General features: G+C 38.6%; 1 pseudogene; it reads left to right on the forward strand.

Annotated features, from left to right (window-relative positions):
* Positions 1 to 395: 395 nt before the first annotated feature.
* LOC129553111 (sodium/potassium-transporting ATPase subunit beta-3 pseudogene) lies at positions 396 to 1240 on the forward strand (annotated as a pseudogene).
* The last annotated feature ends 22734 nt before the right edge of the window (positions 1241 to 23974 follow it).

The raw sequence follows: 23974 nt of genomic DNA on the forward strand, positions 1-23974 counted from the left end.
CCTGGCATGCTGCAGCCCACCGGGGTGCAAAAAGTCTGACATGCCTTAGCAACTGAACAAACACCAGTGGTTAAGAATACACTTTCCTAGAGGGGTGGGGTGGGAAGGGACATGGGAGGGAGGTTCAAAAGGGAGGGGATATATGTATACCTGTGGCTGATTCATGTTGAGGTTTGACAGAAAACAATGAAGTTTTGTAAAGCAATTATCTTTCAATAAAAAAATTAATAATAAAAAGAATACACTTTCCTGCTTGAACGCTCATTGCATCGAGGTTTCCTCCGCCAATGAGCGTTCCGCCAGCATCTCAGGGCTGCTCTGCTCTAACAGAGATGCGCCTCCGCCCTCCTCGCAGCTTCCGCCCGGCAGCTCCGCTCGCAGTAGGCACACACACCATGAAGAAGAGAGACAAGAAGTCCTTCAACCCGAGCCTGGCCGAGTGGAAGCTCTTCATCTACAGCCAGACCACCAGCGAGTTCCTGGGGCTCACTGCCAAGAGCTGGGGTTTGATCTTGCTCTTCTACCCAGTCTTTTATGGGTTCCTGGCTGCTCTCTTTTCATTCACAATGTGGGCCATGCTTCAGACTCTGAATGATGAGGTTCCAAAATATCGTGACCAGATTCCTAGTCCAGGACTTATGGTTTTTCCAAAACCAGTACCAGCGTTGGATTTTTCATTCAGCTTGTCTGGTTCAGAATCCTATCAAGGATACATTGATGACCTTAAGACATTTCTAAAGCCGTATGGCTTAGAAGAAGAGAAGAATCTCACAGACTGTACCAATGAAAACTTTTTTGAGCAGAAGGGTCCAGAATACACAGCATGTCAGTTTCCTCTTGCCTTACTTGAAGTATACGGTGGTGTGGATGATCCCACGTTTGGCTACCAATCAGGAAACCCTTGTATTCTTGTGAAAATGAGCAGAATAATTGTATTAAAGCCTCAAGGAGAACCAAGGATAGACTGTATTGCAAAAAGTGAAAGCACAGCAGTTCTATCACTTATCCTCCCAGTGGAAAGACAGATTTTAAATATTTCCATATTATGGGGGAAAAAAAAAAACTACATGGGAGCTACACGCAGCCACTACTTGCTGTCCAGCTCAGCTTTGGTAGTGATGGTGATGTAAAAGAAGTAATAGTTGAGTGCAAGATTGATGGATCACACAACCTAAAAACCCAGAATGACCATGACAAGTTTTTAAGACAAGTTGCATTCAAGATCACCATGCATGCATAGTAGGAGTTAGGATGTCTCCATAGAGTAAACGTTGTGTTTTCTGTATTCATTTTGTATCAACTGGACCTGCCATTTCAGAATTATGAGACCGCCTTGGAGAAAGGTGGAGTGGTACATGACACTGGGATAACATAGTGTGCTTCCAGATAACAGTGGTCCATGTCCTTTGAGGTAACTGCCTGTTGCTTCTTCTGCCTTTTGAACCATGTACAGTCACCAGATAGGGACTGTGAACACCTGATTCTGAACATGTAGGTTGGGGGTCTTGTCCAATTTTTATGTGGTTTAATTGCCAAGTGTCTAAAACTTACTGTGCTATGTAATGTAAATATTTTACAGATTTAACACTGGTTAACTGTGCGACGAGTTGACTCACTGGAAAAGAGTCTGATGCTAGGAGGGATTGGGGGTGGGAGGAAATGGGAACGACAGAGAATGAGGTGGCTGGATGGCATCACCGACTCGATGGACATGAGTTTGAGTGAACTCCGGGAGTTGGTGATGGACAGGGAGGCCTGGCGTGCTGTGATTCATGGGGTCGCAAATAGTCGGACACGACTGAGCGACTGAACTGAACTGAACTGTCATATTTTGATGCCAGCAAAGTTTTAGGGGATAAAATGGTACCTGACCAACATCAAATGACTTTACAGATGCAAGAAATTCAGTGTGTAGAAAAGTTCTGTATTTGAGGAGGAAAAGGAAAATAAAAGTGGATTTGAAAAAAAAAAAATACACTTTCCAATGCAGGGAACACAGGTTAGCTCCCTGGCTGGGGAACTAAGATCCCACCTGCTGTGGGGTAACTGAGCCCCTGCCACAACTAGAGAGAAGCCAGCATGGTGCAATGAAAGGCAACGAAAGATCCCGCATGCTGCAACTAAGACCTGACACAGCCAAATAAATACTGAAAAACAAATTAAAAAGGCATCCCATACCTAAAATCATGTAGGCTTTCTCTTGTTATTACTTCTGGGAGTTTTACAGTTTTATAGTTTACATTTAGGTCTGTGCTCCCTTTTGAGTTAATTTGTGAAGGTTATAAGTCTTTACATTCATCTTTGTCTCATGTGGATGACCAGTTATTCCAGCACCATTTTTTGCAAAGATGAAGAGACTATATTTGTTCCACTGCATTGCCTTTGCTACTTTACAAAAATCAGTTCACTACATTTATGTGGATCTACTTCTGGGGTCTCTAGTTCGTGACACTGGCCTACTTGCCTGTTCTTTCATCAATACTGTACTTAGTCACTCAGTCATGTCTGACTCTTGGCGACCCCATGGACTGTAGCCCATCAGGCTCCTCTGTCCATGGGGATTCTCCAGGCAAGAATACTGGAGTGAGTTGCCATGCCCTCCTCCAGGGGATCTTCCCAATCCAGGGATTGAACCCACATCTCCCACATTGGAGGAAGATTCTTTACTGTCTGAGCCACCAGGGAAGCCCTCATCAGTACTACATCATCTTAATTACTAAGTTTTATAGTAGGTCTTGAAGTATGGTTGCATCTGTTCTGCAATTCCATTCTTATCCTTTGATACAGTATTGGCTATTCAGGGTCTTTTACTTCTCCATGTAAACTTTAGAGTCAGTTTATCAATATCCATAAAATGATTGCTGCACCTGATAGATTTATAATGTGGCTGATAAAGTCTAAAAATAAAAAAGAAGTTAATTCTCTTCTCATTCTAACAGATATTACAGCATTCTCTTACAGCATTTTTTTCTTGGTTTAAAATATTCATAGGGCTTAACTAAAAAATAGCAGTAATGGCAGACCAGACATGCTTTTATAAATTATTTTTTCAAGTTTAAGAGAAATGCATTTTAGTAACTCCATGAATTTTGATGATTGTTTTCATTGTGTGTAATATAGGCATCCTAAGGTATTAATAGAATGTTCCTTGCATTCCTTCTGATCGAATATATTTTTAAAGTCATGAATATGAAATGAAATTTATCGATATATTTTCTAAATGTATTGAATTATTATCACTCCAATATTTCATGAATGTAACAGAATATATAACGGATTGCAAGTGGAAATAGAACAGTCCAAAATTTTTAAAGTGCACGGAAAGATTTTCCATTATCTGTTATCTTCTTTTGTCAGCCCCTCAAACATGCACATTGTATCCTGGGATGACATTCTTTTCTTAAATGCCTTCTATTTCTAAAGAGCTTTCACACAGATTTTTGTGTCAGTTTTCCAGATCCACATATTTCTCTGTCATCTCAAGCCTGAAGTATCCCTGTTTTGGGGGGAAGCCAGCAACTCATACTAGTTATTCTTTTTTTTCCCATCCACATGGAAATTTATTATATCATAAATTTGACATTTCAGATCTGTGGGATAAATATTAGTTATTCAGAAATTCATGTTGTGTAATAGCTTCTGCATAGAGCAAATGAAATTTAGATTTTGATTTTGAATACACAAAAGTTAAAATTGAAATTACAAAGCTAATAATCATAAATAGAAAAACTCAAAATGTACTGGAAAAATGTGTTGTTGAACACATCCAGATTTAACTATATCAATACAAAAAGCAACAGTATAGAACAAAGGACTTACATATTCAAAGGTTTAAAAATCTATATTGGAAGAAATAATTTGCAACATATAGTACTGAGAAAGGATTATTTTCCAGGCCAAAGGTGAGAAAAGGAAAATATATCTTGAGTCACTTATTAGTAAATAAAATAAGTAACAGAATTAAATTCCCAATAGCTACAGATTATAGAAGTATTTGATAGCTTTTTAAACAAGAATGTTTAATTTATTTAAAACAAAGAAAGTAATTAAACATACAAAAAAATCAAACATAGAAACCAAAAAAGAAAAGATCATTTTAAATTCATTCGTGATATATCTAAGCATGTTATAGAGTAAAACTTATAAGCTTATTACATTTATATCAGTGGATTCAATTGAGATGAAAAAGAAAGACCTGAGATTGTGATGCACATTACAATACAAGGAAAAACAGAGAAGAGACTATAATGAACTAGGGGATAGCCTAGCAGGTGTTATTGAAAGCAGGGGAATAGAAAGACCGCAGAGAAGGCAAAGGAATGATTTGTTGAAAGAAATGACTTCTCAGATTCAAAATGCACAAGAATTTGATAGGATAAGTCTTCATGTGGGCATATCTTAGTGAAACTGTAGGCAACTAAATACAATGAGAAGTTTTTAAAAGCTGTTCAGTTCAGTTCAGTTCAGTCCCTCAGTCGTGTCCAACTCTTTGAGACCCTGTGAATCACAGCACGCCAGGCCTCCCTGTCCATCATCAACTCCCAGAGTTCACTCAAACTCATGTCCATAGAGTTGGTGATGCCATCAAGCCATCTCATTCTCTGTTGTCCCCTTCTCTTCCTGCCCCCAATCCCCCCCAGCATCAGAGTCTTTTCCAGTGAGTCAACTCTTCGCATGAGGTGGCCAAAGTATTGGAGCTTCAGCTTTAGCATCAGTCCTTCCAATGAACACCCAGGATTGATCTCCTTTAGAATGGACTGGTTGGATCTCCTTGCAGTCCAAGGGACACTCAAGAGTCTTCTCCAGCACCACAGTTCAAAAGCATCAATTCTTTGGCGATCAGTTTTCTTCACAGTCCAACTCACATCCATACATGACCACTGGAAAAATCATAGCTTTGACTAGACGGCCATGAAATTAAAAGCTGTTAGATCCTGGTATATCAATACATAGACTAGTTATTGAAACATTAACATAATCTTAATGTTTCAATTAAGGGAAACATTAGGGATTGGTGAGGAAAGAAATTGGTTACCTATTGTACTGTATCCAAATCTGTGCTGCCCTGGAGTAGATTATTTTAGGATTGCACACATCACTTTTTTTTTATTGGAGGCTAATTATTTGACAATATTACGTTGGTTGGTTTTGCCATACATTGACATAAATCTGCCCGGGGTGTACATGAGTTCCCCTTCCTGAACCCCCCTTCCACCTCCCTCCTCCCCTTATCCTCCCTCTGGGTCATCCCCGCACACCAGCCCCGAGCATCCTGTAACATACATCAACCCTGAAATTTGTTAGCTCTAGGACTCTGCTGTGTTCTGCTCAATCTGTGTGTGTCCAACTCTCTGCGGTCCCATGGATTGTAGCCCATTTTCCTACAATCCATGGTTCCTCTCTCCATGAAATTTTCCAGACAAGAATACTGTAGTGGGTTGCCATTTCCTACTCCAAGGGATCTTCTCAATTCAGGAATCAAACCCGCATCAGGTGGATTCTTTACCTGCTGAGCCATTGGGGAAACAATTTCAAAATTAGAACAAGAACAAAAAGAACAAGAGTGTATAAATTTTAAACCAGTATGTGAATGGGTGGAAAACTAAAGAAAGATCCAAATTCCAAAGATATCAGGGAGAAAAAAGCATAAATGACTGAGTTTAGGAAGACACAAATTATGATAGTAGAAATTAGTCCTTAATACACTGAAAGTATAATCAGTAACATGATCTAAATTACCCTATAGGATGGAGGTGGAGGTATTTTAAAATATTATACCAGGAAAATTCTAAGTAAAAGACATTTGTCATTGTTATAATATCATTAGAAAAAGCAACTTTAAATAAAAAACCTATTAAAAGATAAACTGAAGCATATTAGAATTCCTAGGATTTTATTTGAGCAAATATAATTCCAACCAAGCAAAGTAAACTGAAATTGGTTAGGAGAACTCTACAGACAGAAATGAGATGAAAGTCTTTTAAAAAGAAGACTAGAAGGCAAAGCAAACATTAATAAATTATTTGAGTCACTATTGCTTAAGCAGTTGCCTTATTTAGGAAAGCCTAGTTGGCTGTCCGGAGAAGGCAATGGCAAGCCACTCCAGTACTCTTGCTAGAAAATCCCATGGATGGAGGAGCCTGTTAGGCTGCAGTCCGTGGGGTCGCTAAGGGTCGGACACGACTGAGCGACTTCACTTTCACTTTTCACTTTCCACTTTCACACATTGGAGAAGGAAATGGCAACCCACTCCAGTGTTCTTGCCTGGAGAATCCCAGGGACGTGGGAGCCTGGTGGGCTTCTGTCTATGGGGTCACACAGAGTCGGACACGACTGAAGTGACTTAGCAGCAGCAGCAGTTGGCTGTCTGTACTAGTTGCTCTTAAGTTTAGTTCCCTGGAATTCGAGTGTATTGACTCTAGCTTAGATTTTGTTTACATAAGCTACCGATGGATTGAAACCACTTCAGTCTAATGGCCTCTTTGCTTAATTGTATTCCTACATGTCAGTAATACACAATTAAAATGTGTACTGAAAAATTCAAATTCAAATAATATTTAGAAATATTTCTAATGTGAACTGAGAAATATGTATGCAGTTCAAGAAGCAACAGTTACAACAGTACATGGAACAATAGACTGGTTCCAAATTGGAAAAGGAGTATGTCAAGGCTACATATTGCCACCTTGCTTATTTAAATTATATGCAGAGTATATCATGTGAAATGCCGAGCTGAATGAAACACAAGCTGGAATCAAGATTGCTGGGAGAAATATCAATAACCTCTGATATGCAGATGACACCACACTTATGGCAGAAAACAAAGAGGAACTGAAGAGCCTCTGATGAAAGTAAAAGAGGAAAGTGAAAAAGCTGGCTTAAAACTCAACATTCAAAAAAACTAAGATCATGTCAACTGGTCCCATCACTTCATGGCAAATAGATGGGGAAACAGTGGAAACACTGAGAGATTTTATTTTCTTGGGCTCCAAAATCACTACAGATGGTGACTGCAGCCATGAAATTAAAAGATGCTTGTTCCTTGGAAGGAAAATTATGACCAACCTATACAGCATATCAAAAAGCAGAGATATTTCTTTGCCAAAAAAATCCATCTAGTCAAAGCTCTAATTTTTCCAGTAGTCATGTATGGATGTGAGAGTTGGACCATAAAGAGAGCTGAGCACTAAAGAATTGATGCTTTTGAACTGTGATGTTGGAGATCACTCTTGAGAGTCCCTTGGACTGCAAGGAGATCAAAGCAGTCAATCACAATAGGAAATCAATCCTAAATATTCATTGGAAGAACTAATGCCGAAGCTAAAGCTCCAATACTTTGGCCACCTGATGCGAAGAACTGACTCATTGGAAAAGACCCTGATGCTGGGAAAGAGTGAAGACAGGAGGAGAAGGGGACGACAGAGGAGAGACAGTTGGATGGTATCTCCGACTCAATGGACATGAGTTTGCACAAGCTCCAGGAGCTGGCGATGGACAGGGAGTCCTGGCGTGCTGCAGTCCATGGGGTCGCAGAGAGTCGGACATGACTGAGCGACTGAACAGAACTAATGCAAGTTTGTTGACAAGATAGGAACAGGGTGTTAACAATCTTTACAGATAGAAGAACTATTTTGTGTACATGCAGACACTGGCAATCTAGGAGAAGAGATAATATGTAACTAGAATTTACATGCACAGTGAGTCAATAAAATTTATTCCAAAAAAGAAAACTATGTCAGTTTAGAAATTAGAAATTTAGATGAGTCAGGTGATGATTGGCTTATTACATCAAGTTACCAGAAATGGACCTTATTTTCTTTTCACTACTGAATGAAATGGAACTTCAGCAACTTGGAAGGCTGATTTAATACTTTTCAAGCTATGTTTTAGGAAGAAGAGTTCTAGTAGATGGATTGAAGCAGAGCTAGCCTGATGACAGGGAGCCCTTTTAAGTATATCTTTCTTCTCTATCATTTTAAATTTATTAGACATTAAAATATTTTCCAGTGAAATTACTTTTGTAATCTATAACCATTCAAGCTGTGTTACTCTTGGAATATGCATTATGACAGTGTTTTCCTTTAGCATATTTATTTCTTTTGTAGCCTATAAACTTCTTCATATATCTTCTTAAAATGGCAATCACCACTAAGAATATTCTTTCATACCTTATTAATATTGCAATAACCATTAAGACTATGCAACATATATTTCAGTAATATAGCAATAACCATTAACTTTTTAATGCTAATAAAATGTATAAACATGTCACTGTAATATACACTGCTAAGTTCATACACATTCATTGGTTGATGACTCTAATACTATAATGGAAAAGGAGATAAGTCATAGAGAGAAAGGCATGACCTTTGGAGTCAGGCCTGAACTTAATTCCTGACTCTACAGTTCTTTAATTGAGAACGTTTTTTTTTTTTCCCTTAGATTTATCGATTAATCTCTTTACCACTGTGAATAGTGACACCAACCACTCAGTGTGTTGGGAGGACTAAATGAGATGACATATGTGAGATTCCAAGCCCAGTTACAACATATTATAGGCTGCAAATAAAATGAGTTCCTTTCAAGTTTCCCTTAACATTACAGAATATAATGATAGGGATTTGAAAGTATGATAGCAAAGCCTCTGCTTCTGTTCGTGTGTCTCATGGAGGGAGCAGAAAATTTCTTCAAGCTGGATAATGAAAAATATTAAAATGAGAACTAAAAAAATTAATTATTCATGTCCAATATATTCAAATAATTGAAAGCATACCAATGATTGACTAAAGGTTTTAGCAGTTCTTATAAGTCTTCATTAATATCCTCATGGGTTATGAAGTTCCTAAAAATAAAGTCTGCAAACTGATACAAATACTGAGAGAAGTTATCATTGTTCATGCCCATATTACTCACAATCAATATTGTAATATACAATCAATAAAGTATATATCCACTTTTTTGTAACACCTGTTTTTAATGGTAAATGTGGTATTTATCTTAAGAATCACCTTTGTTTTCACAGGAACTTTAAGAGGATGCATGCTGTAACTCTTTTAAAAGACGATTCTTAAACTTGTGTGTGTGCATGTGTGTGTCCAGTAGGAAGATAAGAATAAAGCTTCAATACAAGAAGACCATTGCAATTGACAAATAAGAAGGTAGCATGGAATGATGGTAATGGAGATAGCAGTAATAACTAAAGCTACTGACTTATGGTTCTAAGTAAGGGCTCCAGGGTAAGAAGACCAGTGGGAACTGAAATGTTCACCAAGCTCACTCCTGCATATCGCTGTCAGACCCTGTTATATGTAGCCTCCCCTTGCTTCTAGTCAGAATTTGTCACCCCTCCATTGGAAGGACTGAAGCTGAAGCTCCAATACTTTTGTCACCTGATGTCAACAGTTGACTCATTGGAAAAGACCCTGATGCACGGAAAAATTGAAGGCAGAAGGAGAAAAGGGCAACAGAAAATGCAATGGTTGGACAGCATCACCGATTCACTGGCCGAGAACTTGGACAAACTCCCAGAGATGTGAGGGACACAGAGGCCTGGCGTGCTGCAATCCTGGGGTCGCAAAGAGTAGGACATGACTGCGCGGCTAAACAACAAATGACAGTGACTCCTATTTTTACCTGCTGTCCCTGGACACAGGGAGTCCAGGATGTTCAAGCAGCAGCCAAAGTTTATAGTCTAATGAGACCCTTGCTCCTTTCCTAACATCATGCCCTTTTTTGGGGACCAGAAACTCCAACCTTATGGAGAAGACAATTTCAGGTACAAAGGGCACAAAACACTCCAGAGTTTTGGTGAATAGAACTACTATTTTTCCTCCCCTTTGTTTCTAGGATCCAAGCATTCTTCCTGCTAATAACACATTAAGTTCTCAAATTCAATGCATTCACTACATCCTAAAGAATGGTAGCACATGTTTCCATGCATGCATGCTAAGTTGCTTCAGTCTTGTCTGACTCTTTGCGACCCCATGGACTGTAGCCCACCAGGTTCCTCTGTCCATGAGATTCTCCAAGCAAGAATGCTGGACTGGGTTGCCATTCCCTTCTCCAGAGGATCTTCCCAACCCAGGGATCACCTGTGTTGATGATCTTACATCTGCATGGGCAGGCGGGTTCTTACCACTAGTGCCACCTAGGAAGATATCTTTCTATAGTATGAAGTTTTAGTTTTAGAAGGTTTGCTCTAGTACTCTATGAGGCAGGCTTCTTATGAACAGTTCTCTGCATGTATTGACCAGTGGAGGCAATTTCCATCACTTCTTTGCTGTCAAGTAGTCCCTCATCTCAGATACTACAGTGTGTCGAATTAAATAAGCATGGATCAGCCAGTTGCTAAGTCCCTAAGTAGTCAACTGTTGCAGGCTCTGCAAGCAAGATACATGGAACGTTAAGTCTGCAAAGATAAACCTTTGGCTTGTCAAGGTCAGACGGAGCCCAAAGCAGTCAACTTGCAGAAAGTGTCTGGTTGGTCTCTCCTGTTTTAAAGAAGTACTGCTTTCATTTTTGGAGTATTTATCTCACAGTGATGGTATGTACATATACCCTCAAATAAACATTTTCCTTAATTAGTTTTAGCCCAATAAATTCAGCAGTGCTAAAAAATAACTTAGTAAAACGTTATTGGAGGTGTGTGTCCATATCAGCACTTCAAGATAAAGAGACTTCAAAAATAAAAGTGCAGTCTCTTGGAAATAAATCACTTTTAAAGTGTTCCTCTTTTCTGTTTTTTTGCTCAATATTTTATCTAAACCAAATTATCATAACATTTTTTTTTTTGCACAAAATAGTCTTTGTTAGTGCTTATTTAGTAAAGAACTGTGATCTACAATATAAAATCATGCTGGGATCTTCATATTAAATCACTCTTAAATATTGCGTTTGCTTTCATTCTAAAGGCAACATCTCCATATTCAAAAAGATAAAAAGGCATGTTTATAAAATTGAATATTATGGATTTCAATTGAATATAAATTCTATCATATATTTTAGAGTACATATATCAATATTTTTTATAATTGTGTGACATTTATTTTTTAGTACATTTATTAAATTATACACAGTTTACAGAAAAAAAAAACAACATATAATCTTTTTTTCAGGTTTCACAAAGTGAGCTCACCATTGTAAGCAGAACTCAGACATAAAAACATTTCCAGTCTTCCAGGGACTCTTACTTCCTCATCATGGTCACCCCCTAGCTCAACAAATTCTGTCCTAAACAATATTGTTTAGTCTTGCATGGCTTTTCAACTTCATATAAATGAAATAGTGCATGATGTAGTCCTTTGTGCAGGTTGTTTACTCAACATTATGCCTGTGAGATTTACCCAAGTAAGTCATTCTGTATAGTCATATGTTATTTATTTGCATCTTTGCAAATAAATAGGTATTTACTTATAGAAATAGCTACAATTTATTTATCCATTCAGTAGCTATGGACATCTATTAACTTCCTGTTGGAGCACTTAAAAATAAGCTCCTGTGACACTTAGGTTCAAGTTTTTAGTGAACACATATTCAAATTTTGGGATATAAGTCAAGAATTCAGTTCAGTTCAGTCCCTCAGTCATGTCCGAGTCTTTGCGACCCAATGAACCACAGCATGCCAGGCCTCTCTGTCCATCAGCAACTCCCAGAATCCCCCCAAACCCATGTCCATTGAGTCGGTGATGCCATCCAACCATCTCATCCTCTGTCGTCCCCTTCTCCTCTTGCCCTCAATCTTTCCCAGCATCAGGGTCTTTTCAAATGAGTCAGCTCTTCGCATTAGGTGGCCAAATTATTGGAGTTGCAGCTTCAAAATCAGTCCTACCAATCAATCACCCAGGACTGATCTCCTATAGGATGGACTGGTTGGATCTCCTTGCAGTCCAAGGGACTCTCAAGAGTCTTCTCCAGCACCACAGTTCAAAAACATCAATTCTTCAGCGCTCAGTTTTCTTTATAGTCCAACTCTCAGATCCATACATGACTACTGGAAAAACCATAGCCTTGACTAGATGGATCTTGGTGGACAAAATAATGTCTCTGCCTTTTAATATGCTCTCTAGGTTGGCCATAACTTTCTTTCCAAGGAGTAAGTCTTTTAATTTCATGGCTGCAATCTCCATCTGCAGTAAGTAGAATTACTGAATTGATACATTCAGCTTTATTAGATACTGCCTATGAAAGAGGAGAGTGAAAAGTTTGGCTTGAAGCTCAACATTCAGAAAACGAAGATCATGGCATCTGGTCCCATCACTTCATGGGAAATAGATAGAAAAACAGTGGAAACAGTGTCAGACTTTATTTTTTGGGGCTCCAAAATCACTGCGGATGCTGATTGCAGCCAGGAAATTAAAAGACGCTTACTCCTTGGAAGGAAATTTATGACCAACCTATATAGCGTATTAAAAAGCAGAGACATTACTTTGCCAACCAAGGTCCATCTAGTCAAGGCTATGGTTTTTCCCGTGGTCATGTATGGATGTGAAAGTTGGACTGTGAAGAAAGCTGATCGCCAAAGAATTGATGCTTTTGAACTGTGGTGCTGGAGAAGACTCTTGAGAGTCCCTTGGACTGCAAGGAGATCCAACCAGTCCATTCTAAAGGAGATCAACCCTGGGTATTCATTGGAGGGACTGATGCTAAAGCTGAAACTTCAATACTTTGGTCACCTCATGCGACGAGTTGACTCACTGGAAAAGACTCTGATGCTGGGAGGGGTTGGGGGCAGGAGGAGACGGGGACTACAGAGAATGAGATGGCTGGATGGCCTCACCGACTCTATGGACATGAGTTTGGGTGAACTCTGGGAGTTGATGATGGACAGGGAGGCCTGGCATGCTGTGATTCATGGGGTCACAAAAAGTCAGACATGACTGAGCAACTGAACTGAACTGAACTGATGGAGATTTATTAGATTTATAACTATAAATATTTATCATGTATTTTTTAAACTTTTCAAAAGAAGTGATTTTTCTCCACTATATGTGTTTATTTTTTTGATGAGTTTTTTAAATCTTTATTTCTTTTCACCGTCCTTGAGTTAGATTTATTTTTCTTCTACTACTTTTATGAGAATGGAATGTTAGGTCACTGAGTTTTCATTTTCCCCCTCTTTTAATATATGCATTTATAACAATAAGCTTCTAGTTAAGCACTAATTTACTTGCCTCTTCAAAATTTTTTGTGACCCCATGGACTGTAGCCCATGGGGTCCCCTGTCCACTGAATTCTTCAAAAAACACTGGTATGGGTTGCCATGCCCTCCTCCAGGGGATCTTCCTGACCAAGGGGTCTAACCTGTGTCTCCTGCATTGCAGACAGATTCTCTATCACCTGAACTACAAGGGACCATCCAGACTGCTCTTTCACCCTACAATGTGCTGTGTGTGTTTCTGTTGGATCATTTGCTTTTACTGATTCCTTTCCCTAGAATGCTAGCTGAATCCCACCCCTGCTCAAAATCCAGCCTCTATCAAAGGCCTGAAGGACACCAACTTTTCCCTTCCATAACTGATAATTCTCATCACACACTGCCATGTATTGTGTTTTTTGTGTGTCCATTACTTACTCATGCAAGAATATTTTCTTCCATATATTATGAATAACACTGCATCCAGGCATATATCATTCATAAAAACACTCAAAAATAAAATACTTTGTAAATGACTTAATTTTTACAACATAAAAAAGAAAATGAATCTACATTCCCTTTCAGGCTATTATAGGTACACTGATTAAATGTTAAAAATCAGTATTAACAGGAATGGTGATCTGAAAATAACTTGTCTGCATTTTACTGATGAAATCACTGTCTGGCTGGAATAAAAGAAGCAGTGAAGGGAGTTCTCTGCAGGTGAACTGAAGCTGCCCCACCCCACCCTGGCAGGTGCTTATGGTTCCACCTAACTCCTAAATTGGGAAGAGAGACTTTTAAATTGGCCTCTCCAGAGCTCAAGGAGCCCGGCCCTGGACTGGAGACAAAAGAGGCCTCTCTCAGAGAGGACGGCTTCTCTATCTAACCTTCCCAGGACACAAAGCAGAACTGCTCCTAGACCTTGAACATGCATGGAGTCCCTGGATTCCCAGCCTCCCCTCCTCCTACCACCAGTGTATCCTGATCTTGTTACCTTCAGGGTAAGAAATATTGCTACCTTCAACTAAGACATCAGAGCCAGGAGCTGGTTTAAAGATTACTTGGTAATAGATCATGTTTGGAAATAGATCAACATGTAACATAACGGTAAATGCCACCTTACTTGGAATTGATTTACAGGAAGATTTAGTGACATATGTTCACACTTAATTCAATCACATAGAACAATTTTTAAAGGTTGAAACTTTATGAGAGAACTCTCCAAATTTGAAAGTAATTAGTATTTGGTTTGCTGTAATGGATATTAAGCTAATCCAATTTTTAATAAAATAATAGATGATAATTATATTCTGTAAGCACAAGAATATTATATAGTCTTTTTAGACTACTGAGCATTTTTTTTAAATGCCAGAGTACTGGAATTTTTTGAGAAAAACAGACCAAAAAATTTTTAAATAACCCACTTTGCTTACTTCTAGTTTGAATCAGAATCTATAATTGTCTCACGGACCACTGAGAGTGTTATATGATGGATGTTTTTGTGTATGGGAAAGAATTTGACAAGTTTAAATTCCATACGGTTACCATTCACAAAATGCTTTCAGATTGCTCTGACGATACTAATCCACAATATTGTTAAGGTGAATATGATCTTTGACATTCATTTTTAGGTTTCACATGTTGAAATTGATTTATTAATCTAGGAGAATTTGGGATTTTTTTTTTGTTTCGTTCAATCTCCCTGTCTTATATTTTTTAAAAAATATAGATAAACATTAAATGTATAATTTATACTGGGTCAGCTCTGGTTGACAAATAGAAAATGTGATTAGTGGACAAGGGATAGCATTTTAATACTTAAAGGAATAAATTCTGCTCAAATGATATCTTTTCTTCAGTGGTATGTATTAACTTTCATTCAAATGTGTAACACATACTCAGTGTTTCATTATTTGTTTCCCAAGTCTTCAATTTTTGACACTTGACTGTAATTTCTTCATCCAGTTTTGTAAGAGAATGGCAAGGAGTTAGGTTAATACAGTGATTGAAGACAAATGCCAAGTGTGTGTCTTATGAAACTTATATTCTCCATGGAGAGACTCACAGAAGCTTGGAGCATGGTGATATATGTGAGTGTGGCACCAAAGCTCTACAGATGGGTTCAGATATATAGAGTTAGGCACTTAAAGCAATTGCTTTCAGTCATCTCAGTGATAAGCAGTCACAGATGAGATGTGTGCATTTGAGATGAAAGAGCTGGGTGTAAAGTTAAATCAAACCCAAAGCCTGACATTTACCTCATTTCTGTTGGAGAGGAAAAGAATATATTTAGGGCTGAGAAACAAATTTAAATATTCAAGATGAGTTGAACAGAGTTAAAAATTCTGTGAGAGAATCTTCACTTAGATTCACTATAGAAAAATAGTTGATGACTGCCTCATATATTTGTAGTTAGTTAAATAGAAGACTTCTTTGATTATGGACTGATGGAAGATTAACATGTGAAGAGAAAGGGTAGTTGTTTGATTGCTTAATTATGAGAATCAAGAAGGGGGTCCATGATCATAAAGAAGTATGCATAGTGTTCTAGGTCTCGTCAATATAAATCACACAACACATAGAGTAGATAGAACACTGTGATAATTTAAAAAAAAAAAAAAAACAACCTACTGAATCCTACTGAACATAACCTATAGCAAAATATAAGCTTTTGTTTATCATTCGGTTCAGTTCAGTTCAGTCGCTCAGTCGTGTGCGACTCTCCACGACCCGATGAATCACAGCATGCCAGGCCTCCCTGTCCATCACCAACTCCCGGAGTTCACTTAAACTCATGTCCATCGAGTCGGTGATGCCATCCAGCCATCTCATTCTCTGTCGTCCCCTTCTCCTCCCGCCCCCAACCTTTCCCAGCATCAGAGTCTTTTCCAGTGAGTCAACTCTTCGCATGAGGTGGCCAAAGTATTGCAGTTTCAGCTTTAGCATCAGTCCTTCCAATGAACACCCAGGATTGATCTCCTTTAGGATGGACTGGTTGGATCTCCTTGCAGTACAAGGGACTCTCAAGAGTCTTCTCCAACACCACAGTTCAAAAGCATCAATTCTTCGGCGATTAGCCTTCTTCACAGTGCAACTCTCACATCCATACATGACCACGGGAAAAACCATAGCCTTGACTAGATGGAACTTTGTTGGCAAAGTAATGTCTCTGCTTTTTAATATGCTATCTATAAACCACTGCAAATTTAGACTTTGCAAAAAAAATGTATTTTTAAATTATGAATGTTCTCCTTTCATATAAAATATCACCACTATCCTTTAATAGGTATGTCAGAAAAAAGCAGACCAATTAAACAAGAAATAATCAGACATACTGATGTAACATTTTAGTTGGCTATTGAGAATCTTGAGGAATTTTCCCAAACCCAAAAGTGTGCATTAGAAATTATTATTCCATATTAGTTTCTAAAAATAATTTTAATAAAAAAATAGTTGGGGTGGAGTTTCTTTTTTTTTTTTTTAATTATGCACAACACCTAAGGAAGGACTTACAGGTAATATCCAACTAACTTCTTTCACAGGACAGAAGGCTTTCATGGTCTGGACATTGACATTCATGATAAACATGGCTAAGAGACAGAGGAGATGATAATGACCAATACTCAGCAGTAATTTTAGCTGTGGACTCTTCCTCAGTTGTTTGTTTGAAATGGGAAATTAGGGAGAATTTTTTATTTACAATGTTAACTGAAACAGTGGAGTATGCAGCAATTCCTGAAAATGATCAGTTTAATTTTGGCTAAGGTTTCCTATCGGAGAAGGCAATGGCAAGCCACTCCAGTACTCTTGCCTGGAAAATCCCATGGATGGAGGAGCCTGGTAGGCTGCAGTCCATGGGGTCGCTAAGGGTCGGACACGACTGAGCGACTTCACTTTCACTTTCACACATTGGAGAAGGAAATGGCAACCCACTCCAGTGTTCTTGCCTGGAGAAGCCCAGGGACGGGGGAGCCTGGTGGGCTTCTGTCTATGGGGTCACACAGAGTCGGACACTACTGAAGTGACTTAGCAGCAGCAGCAAGGTTTCTATAGTAAAGAACACCCCTCACCTAATTAGAAAAATATAGGTCTATCATCTCTGGCCATTGAAAAATATTTTCCCATCAAAAGCAGATACTTTTGAAAAACAAATTTTTCTCGTTGACCCAAAATACCTCTTATTTAGAAACAAAGACTTTTCTTACTCAAAGAAGATATTTTTGAAATATTTAATGTGACATTCTTCTAGTCACACTCAAAAGGCTATTACTTCTGCTTTCTGTCATCAGGTTTGCAGATCATAAATTCATCCTATATGTGTTCTACTTTGTCATTCCTCAAAATGAATAATCACAAAAAGAATTTGTCATTACCGATGTAAAGAACTGTGAAGTGAATCTGCCACAGTCTCACAGATTCTAGCAGAGAACAGGTAATTCCTGTGCCACAAATAAGGGAGTTTATTATTATCCTGAACAATAGGCAACCTGATTTTATATTTATATTGGCTTCTACTTACCTCCCAAGTCCCATTACAGCAACCTGGAAGTAGGCCCAGTTTCCACTGCACTTAGAGTGGATAAGTGGATTTGTACCCAAGCTGAGGAACTCCAAGGTTAAGAAAATCCCCACTTTATGAGAAGCTTCCTAGCGAAGTTGCCCAAACTTTGCCATAGATAGAGCCATTATCTTTATCAGACTCATCAGGAAACACATCTGCATTCTATCCACAAAGGATATTTCTATCTATTTCTATCTTTCAAGGCTCTTTGCTGTGCAAACATCCTTAAAAGTAGAGCTGACAATCAAAGCTATCACAGGACATGTAAACACACCATTGAGAATTGTCTTTGAAATAAGCAAAAATCAAAATATTTGAAAATTAACTAAGAAATAAAACAGTAGAGAGGACTGCCCAGATAAAAATGTGAAATCATGTAGAAGAAGAGAGCTAATCCCTGGTCAACACTGCATGTGCCAGTCAACACTGAATGGTAGTCATTATCTAACTTCTCAGTAGCAGCTTTCTTCCTATGGCTGTTTAAAGTTCTCTTACTTCTTCTACATTGCCAGAATATCAGAGGGAGTCTTCTGCTCTGTTGATCTTTTATTTAATTCATTAGTCGTACTAACGGAGAAGGCAATGGCACCCCACTCCAGTACTCTTGCCTGGAAAATCCCATGGACGGAGAAGCCTGGTGGGCTGCAGTTCATGGGGTCGCTAAGGGTCGGACACGACTGAGCAACTTCACTTTCACTTTTCACTTTCCACTTTCACACATTGGAGAAGGAAATGGCAACCCACTCCAGTGTTCTTGCCTGGAGAATCCCAAGGACGGGGGAGCCTGGTGGGTTTCCGTCTATGGGATCATACAGAGTCGGACACGACTGAAGCAACCCAGCAGCAGCAGCAGCACACTAAGTGGTGTAGATGTTCTAAACCAAAATAATACTAGTCTCAATAATTTTTCAAAGGACCCAAATGGCAACTCACTTCAGTATTCTTGCCTGGAGAATTCCATAGAGAGTGGAGTCTGGTGGTCTATAGTCCAGGCGGTTGCAAAAGGATCAAACATGACTGAGTGACTAACATTTACTTTCCTTAAAAAAAATAAAATATAGTTACAGGAAGATAGACATAAATATTAGAGAATCTACACAGAATAAAATGAATTCAGATAAAATAGAAGCCACAGAAAATAAGTTCTCATTAAGTCATAAATTACTGCTTTTTTTTTTTTTCAGAGAATTTGTCTTTTACAATAATCCAAAACAAGGTTTTTTGTTTCAACTGGAGACATTACCTGTTTCTCTTGGCTTGAGTTTGCTATATATTTGTAGCCCCAACTAAAATATATGGTCTATTTAACCTTCATCAGCCTTATTGCAACTTTTCCCCATGGTGCCCCAGAATAGATTTTCTAAAATTTACAGCCACTCTGTTCTTGGTGTATTGAAACTGGCACAGTGTACAGTATCTCAAACAGTAATTCCTTTTACCTAACAGTACAGGCCTAAAGTGAAACAAATCCATTGTCCCAATCGAGCATGACCTCTTAGGCAGCTCATGACTAATTGAAAGTTCCTGTGGCTTTGTGTTTCTCCCACCATGGCAGCGATTTGTAACAATATTTTTCTCAGTTTTATTTGTAACTGACTTCACAATAAACAAAAGAAAAATATTTGCTTTTTATGTCTTCAGAGGTTCTGATGGAGATTTTATAATATTTCATTTATATTAACATTTGGCACAAGTATAATTTGCCCTTAAATAGCAAACTATCACATTCAGTAAATTCCATGCACCACTCTTGCTTCTCTAAGTGTGTTTGTTTGTTTGTTTCCCCTTTGTGTTAATTGATCTTTATGTTTTCTTGCTCTTTGGTCTCTTGACTCATCAGGAATGTTGAATACCTAAGTAATTTGTGTTTCAATTTCTGAAAATGAATATTAATATAATTTTTGGTGGATTGATTTCTACATTGCTAAAATAGCTATATTATTTACACAGTATGAATTCACAAGGTAGTAGATCTTGCTTTCTGTTGTCTCAATCTGATTTTAAGGGACTTTACTTATAACCCCTAAAAACCTCTTACAGATATATCAAATGTCTACATCTACACTGTTTTAGATTAAAGACAAAATAGAAAAATAAAGGAACCCAACTTATTAGTCAGTAATTCTATTTGAAAACAATGTCAACAATATAGATGTTTTCCTTGTTGTCTTATTCCCTGTTTTCTGCCCACTTCATTTTGTTTGATTTGTGCATTCTTCCTCAATGATTTCAAAATATTGATTGATTATTTCCAATACTTTAGACAATGTGATACATAGTGAGCATATGATCTGGGCAATAAAGACATGATCCTTTCCTTCTTCTAGCTTACACTACATTGGAGGGGAAAAAATGACAAAATAAACAAATATAATGCAAGAAAACATGTTCTAGGTGTTCTATAGCAATGTATACTAGTTTTCAAAAGCTCAGGAAAAAGAAATCTAGACAAAGACTTGAAGACTGAAAAATTCAGTGTCTCACTCACCTCTCTTTCTCCTTTATCATCACATAATCCTCCTTTTTAATATTATTATCATTGACATAAGGCTATATTTGAGTCTCTACAATGCAATTATGAGTGACAGTTTTTATTTTCTTGGGCTCCAAAATCACTGTGCATGGTGACAACAGCCATGAAATTAAAAAAAAAAAAAAAAAGGCTTGCTTCTTGGAAGGTAACCTATGGTAAATCTAGACAGCATATTCAAAAACAGAAACTTTGTATTTTGCCTACAAAGATCCATATAGTCAAAGTTATGGCTTTTCCAGTAGTCATGTACAGGTCTGAGAGTTGGATCATAAAGAAACCTGAGTGTTACTTTTGAATTGTAGTGCTGGAGAAGACTCTTGAGAATCCCTTGGACTGCAGGAGATCAGACCATCAATCCTAAAGGAAATCAACCCTGAATATTCATTGTAAAGACTGATGCTGAAGCTCTGATACTTTGGTCACCTGATGTGAAGATCTGACTTATTGGAAAAAACCCTGATGCTGAGAAAGATTGAGGGTGAAGGGAGAGGGGGCAACAGAATATGAGATGGTTAGATAGCATCACTGACTCAATGGACATAAATTTGGGCAAATTCCAGGAGATGGTGAAGGACAGGGAAGGCTGATGTGCTACAGTCCGTGGGGTTGCAAAGAATTGGATATGACATAGTGACTGAACAACAACAATCATTATTTTGTTATTGCTGTTGTTCAGTCACCAAGTCATATCTAAATTCTCACAACCCCATGGACTGCAGCACAATAGACTTCCCTGTCCCTCACCATCCCTCAGAGTTTGCCCAAGTTCATGTGCAATGAATTGGCGATGCCATCCAACCATCTCATCCTCTGTTGCCCTTTTCTCCTTCTGCCTTCAATCTTTCCCAGCATCAGGATCTTTTGCAATGCATCAGCTGGACAAAGTGTTGGAGCCTCAGCTTCAGCATCAGTCCTTCCAAAGAGTATTCAGGGTTTATTTTCTTTAAGATTAACTGATTTGATTTTACTTTCTGAGGGACTCTCAAGAGTCTTGTCCAGCACCACAGTTTGAAAGCATCAATTCTTCGGAGGTCTGCCTTGTTTATAGTTCAGCTCTCACATCCATACATGACCATATGAACTTTTGTCAGCAAAGTGATGTCTTTGCTTTTGAACACACTGTGTAGGTTCCTGCCAAGAAGTAATTGTCTACTAATTTCATGGCTGTGTTGACCATCTGCAGCAATTTTAGAGCCAAAGAAGAGGAAATCTGTCACTGCTTCCACCTTTTCCCCTTCTATTTGCCATGAAGTGATGGGACTGGATGCCATGATCTTAGTTTTAATATTGAGTTTTAAACTGGCTTTTTCACTTTCCTCCTTCACCCTCATCAAGAGGCTCTCAAATTTCTCTTCATTTTCTGCCATTGGAGTGGTATCATCTGCATATCTGAAGTTCTTGATATTTCTCCCAGAAATCTTGATTCCAGCTTGTAACTCATCAATCCCAGCATTTTGCATGATGTGCTTTGCATATAAGTTAAATAAACAGGGTGAAAATAAAGAGCTTTGCTGTACTCATTTCTAAATCCTGAACAAGTCAGTTGTTCCATACAGGGTTGTAACTGTTGCTTCTTGACCTCAGTTCAGTTCAATTCAGTTCAGTCGCTCAGTCGTGTCCAACTCTCCGTGACCCCATGAATCACAGCACGCCAGGCCTCCCTGTTCATCACCAACTCCCGGAGTACACTCAAACCCATGTCCACAGAGTCGGTGATGCCATCCAGCCATCTCATTCTCCGCCATCCCCTTCTCCTCCCACCCCCAACCTTTCCCAGCATCAGAGTCTTTTCCAGTGAGTCAACCCGTCGCATGAGGTGGCCAAAGTATTGGAGTTTCAGCTTTAGCATCAGTCCCTCCAATGAACATCCAGGATTGATCTCCTTTAGAATGGACTGGTTGGATCTCCTTGCAGTATAAGGGACTCTCAAGGGTCTTCTCCAACACCACAGTTCAAAAGCATCGATTCTTCGGCGATCAGCTTTCTTCACAGTCCAACTCTCACATCCATACATGACCACGGGAAAAACCATTGCCTTGACTAGACAGACCTTGGTTGGCAAAGTAATGTCTCTGCTTTTTAATATACTATCAAGGTTGGTCATAACTTTCCTTCCAAGGAGCAAGCGTCTTTTAATTTCATGGCTGCAATCAGCATCTGCAGTGATTTTGGAGCCCAAAAAAATAAAGTCTGACACTGTTTCCACTGTTTTTCCATCTATTTCCCATGAAGTGATGGGACTAGATGCCATGATCTTTGTTTTCTGAATGTTGAGCTTCAAGCCAACCTTTTAACTCTCCTCTTTCACTTTCATCAAGAGGCTTTTGAGTTCCTCTTCACTTTCTGCCATAAGGGTAGTGTCATCTGAGGTTATTGATATTTCTCCCAGCAATCTTGATTCCAGCTTGTGCTTCTTCCAGCCCAGCGTTCCTCATGATGTACTCTGCATATAAGTTAAAGGAAATGGCAACCCACTCCAGTGCTCTTGCCTGGAGAGTCCCAGGGACGGGGGAGCCTGGTGGGCTTCCATCTGTGGGGTCACACAGAGTCGGGCACGACTGGGGTGACTTAGCAGTAGCAAGCAAGGTGACAATATACAACCTTGACGAACACCTTTTCCTATTTGACCTGCATACACGTTTTTCAGTAGGCAGGTAAGATGGTCTGGTATTCCCATCTCTTTAAGAGTTTTTCAGTTTGTTATGATCCATATGGTCAAAGACTTTAACATAGTCAATGAAACTTTGGTAGATTTTTTTTTTCTGGAACTCTCTTACCTTCACTATAATCAAGAAAATGTTGTCAATTTGATCTCTGGTTCCTCTGCCCTTTTTAAACACAGCTTGAACATCTGGAAGTTCTCTATTCATGGAGTGTTGAAGCCTAGCTTGGAGGATTTTGAGCATAACCTTACTAGTATGGATGATGAGTGAAATTGTCTGGTGGTTTGAACAATCTTTATTAGTGCCTTTCTTAAGAATTTGAATGAGGGTTGACCTTTTCCAGTCCTGTGGCCACTGCTGGATTTGCTGACATATTGAGTGCAGCACTTTAATAGCATCATCTTTCAGGATTTTAAATAGCTCTGCTGGAATGCTATTACCTTCTCTAGCTTTATTGGCAGCAGTGCTTCCTAAGGCCCACTAGACTTCACATTCTAGGATGTCTGGCTCTAGGTGAATGATCACACCATGGTGGTTATCTGGGTCATTAAGATATTTTTTGTACAGTTCTTCTATATATTCTTTCCATCTCTTCTTGGTCTCTTCTGGTTCTATACAGTCTTTACCATTTCTGTCCTTTATTGTGCCCATCTTTGGATAAAATGTTCCTTTGATATTTCCACTTTTCTTGGTGATATCTTTAGTCTTACCTTTTCTGTTGTTTTCCTGTGTTTGCATTGTTCATTGAAGAAGGTCTTCTTGTCTCTCCTTGCTGTTCTCTGGAATTCTGCATTTAGTTGTGTGTACCTTTTCCTTTCTCCCTTGCTTTTTGTTTCTCTTCTTTCTTCAGTTATTCGTAAAGCCTACTTAGACAACCACTTCGCCTTCTGCATTTGTTTTTCTTTGGGAAACAACAACCATTGTTGTTTGTTTTATTTAAATATATTTATTCACGTCTCATTTCATAATCACTGAACCCCTAAGACTTTCAGCAAAACTCAAAGTATACAATTCTTAATCTGTGATTAGTTTTAAAACAGCAATAGAAATTATTTAAATTTTTCTTTAAGAGCATTTGTCAG

This window comes from Moschus berezovskii, chromosome 18, assembly GCF_049115385.1.
Source record: "Moschus berezovskii isolate FMDL1 chromosome 18, NW_MosBer_1.0, whole genome shotgun sequence".
Classification (NCBI taxonomy): Eukaryota; Metazoa; Chordata; class Mammalia; order Artiodactyla; family Moschidae; genus Moschus; species Moschus berezovskii.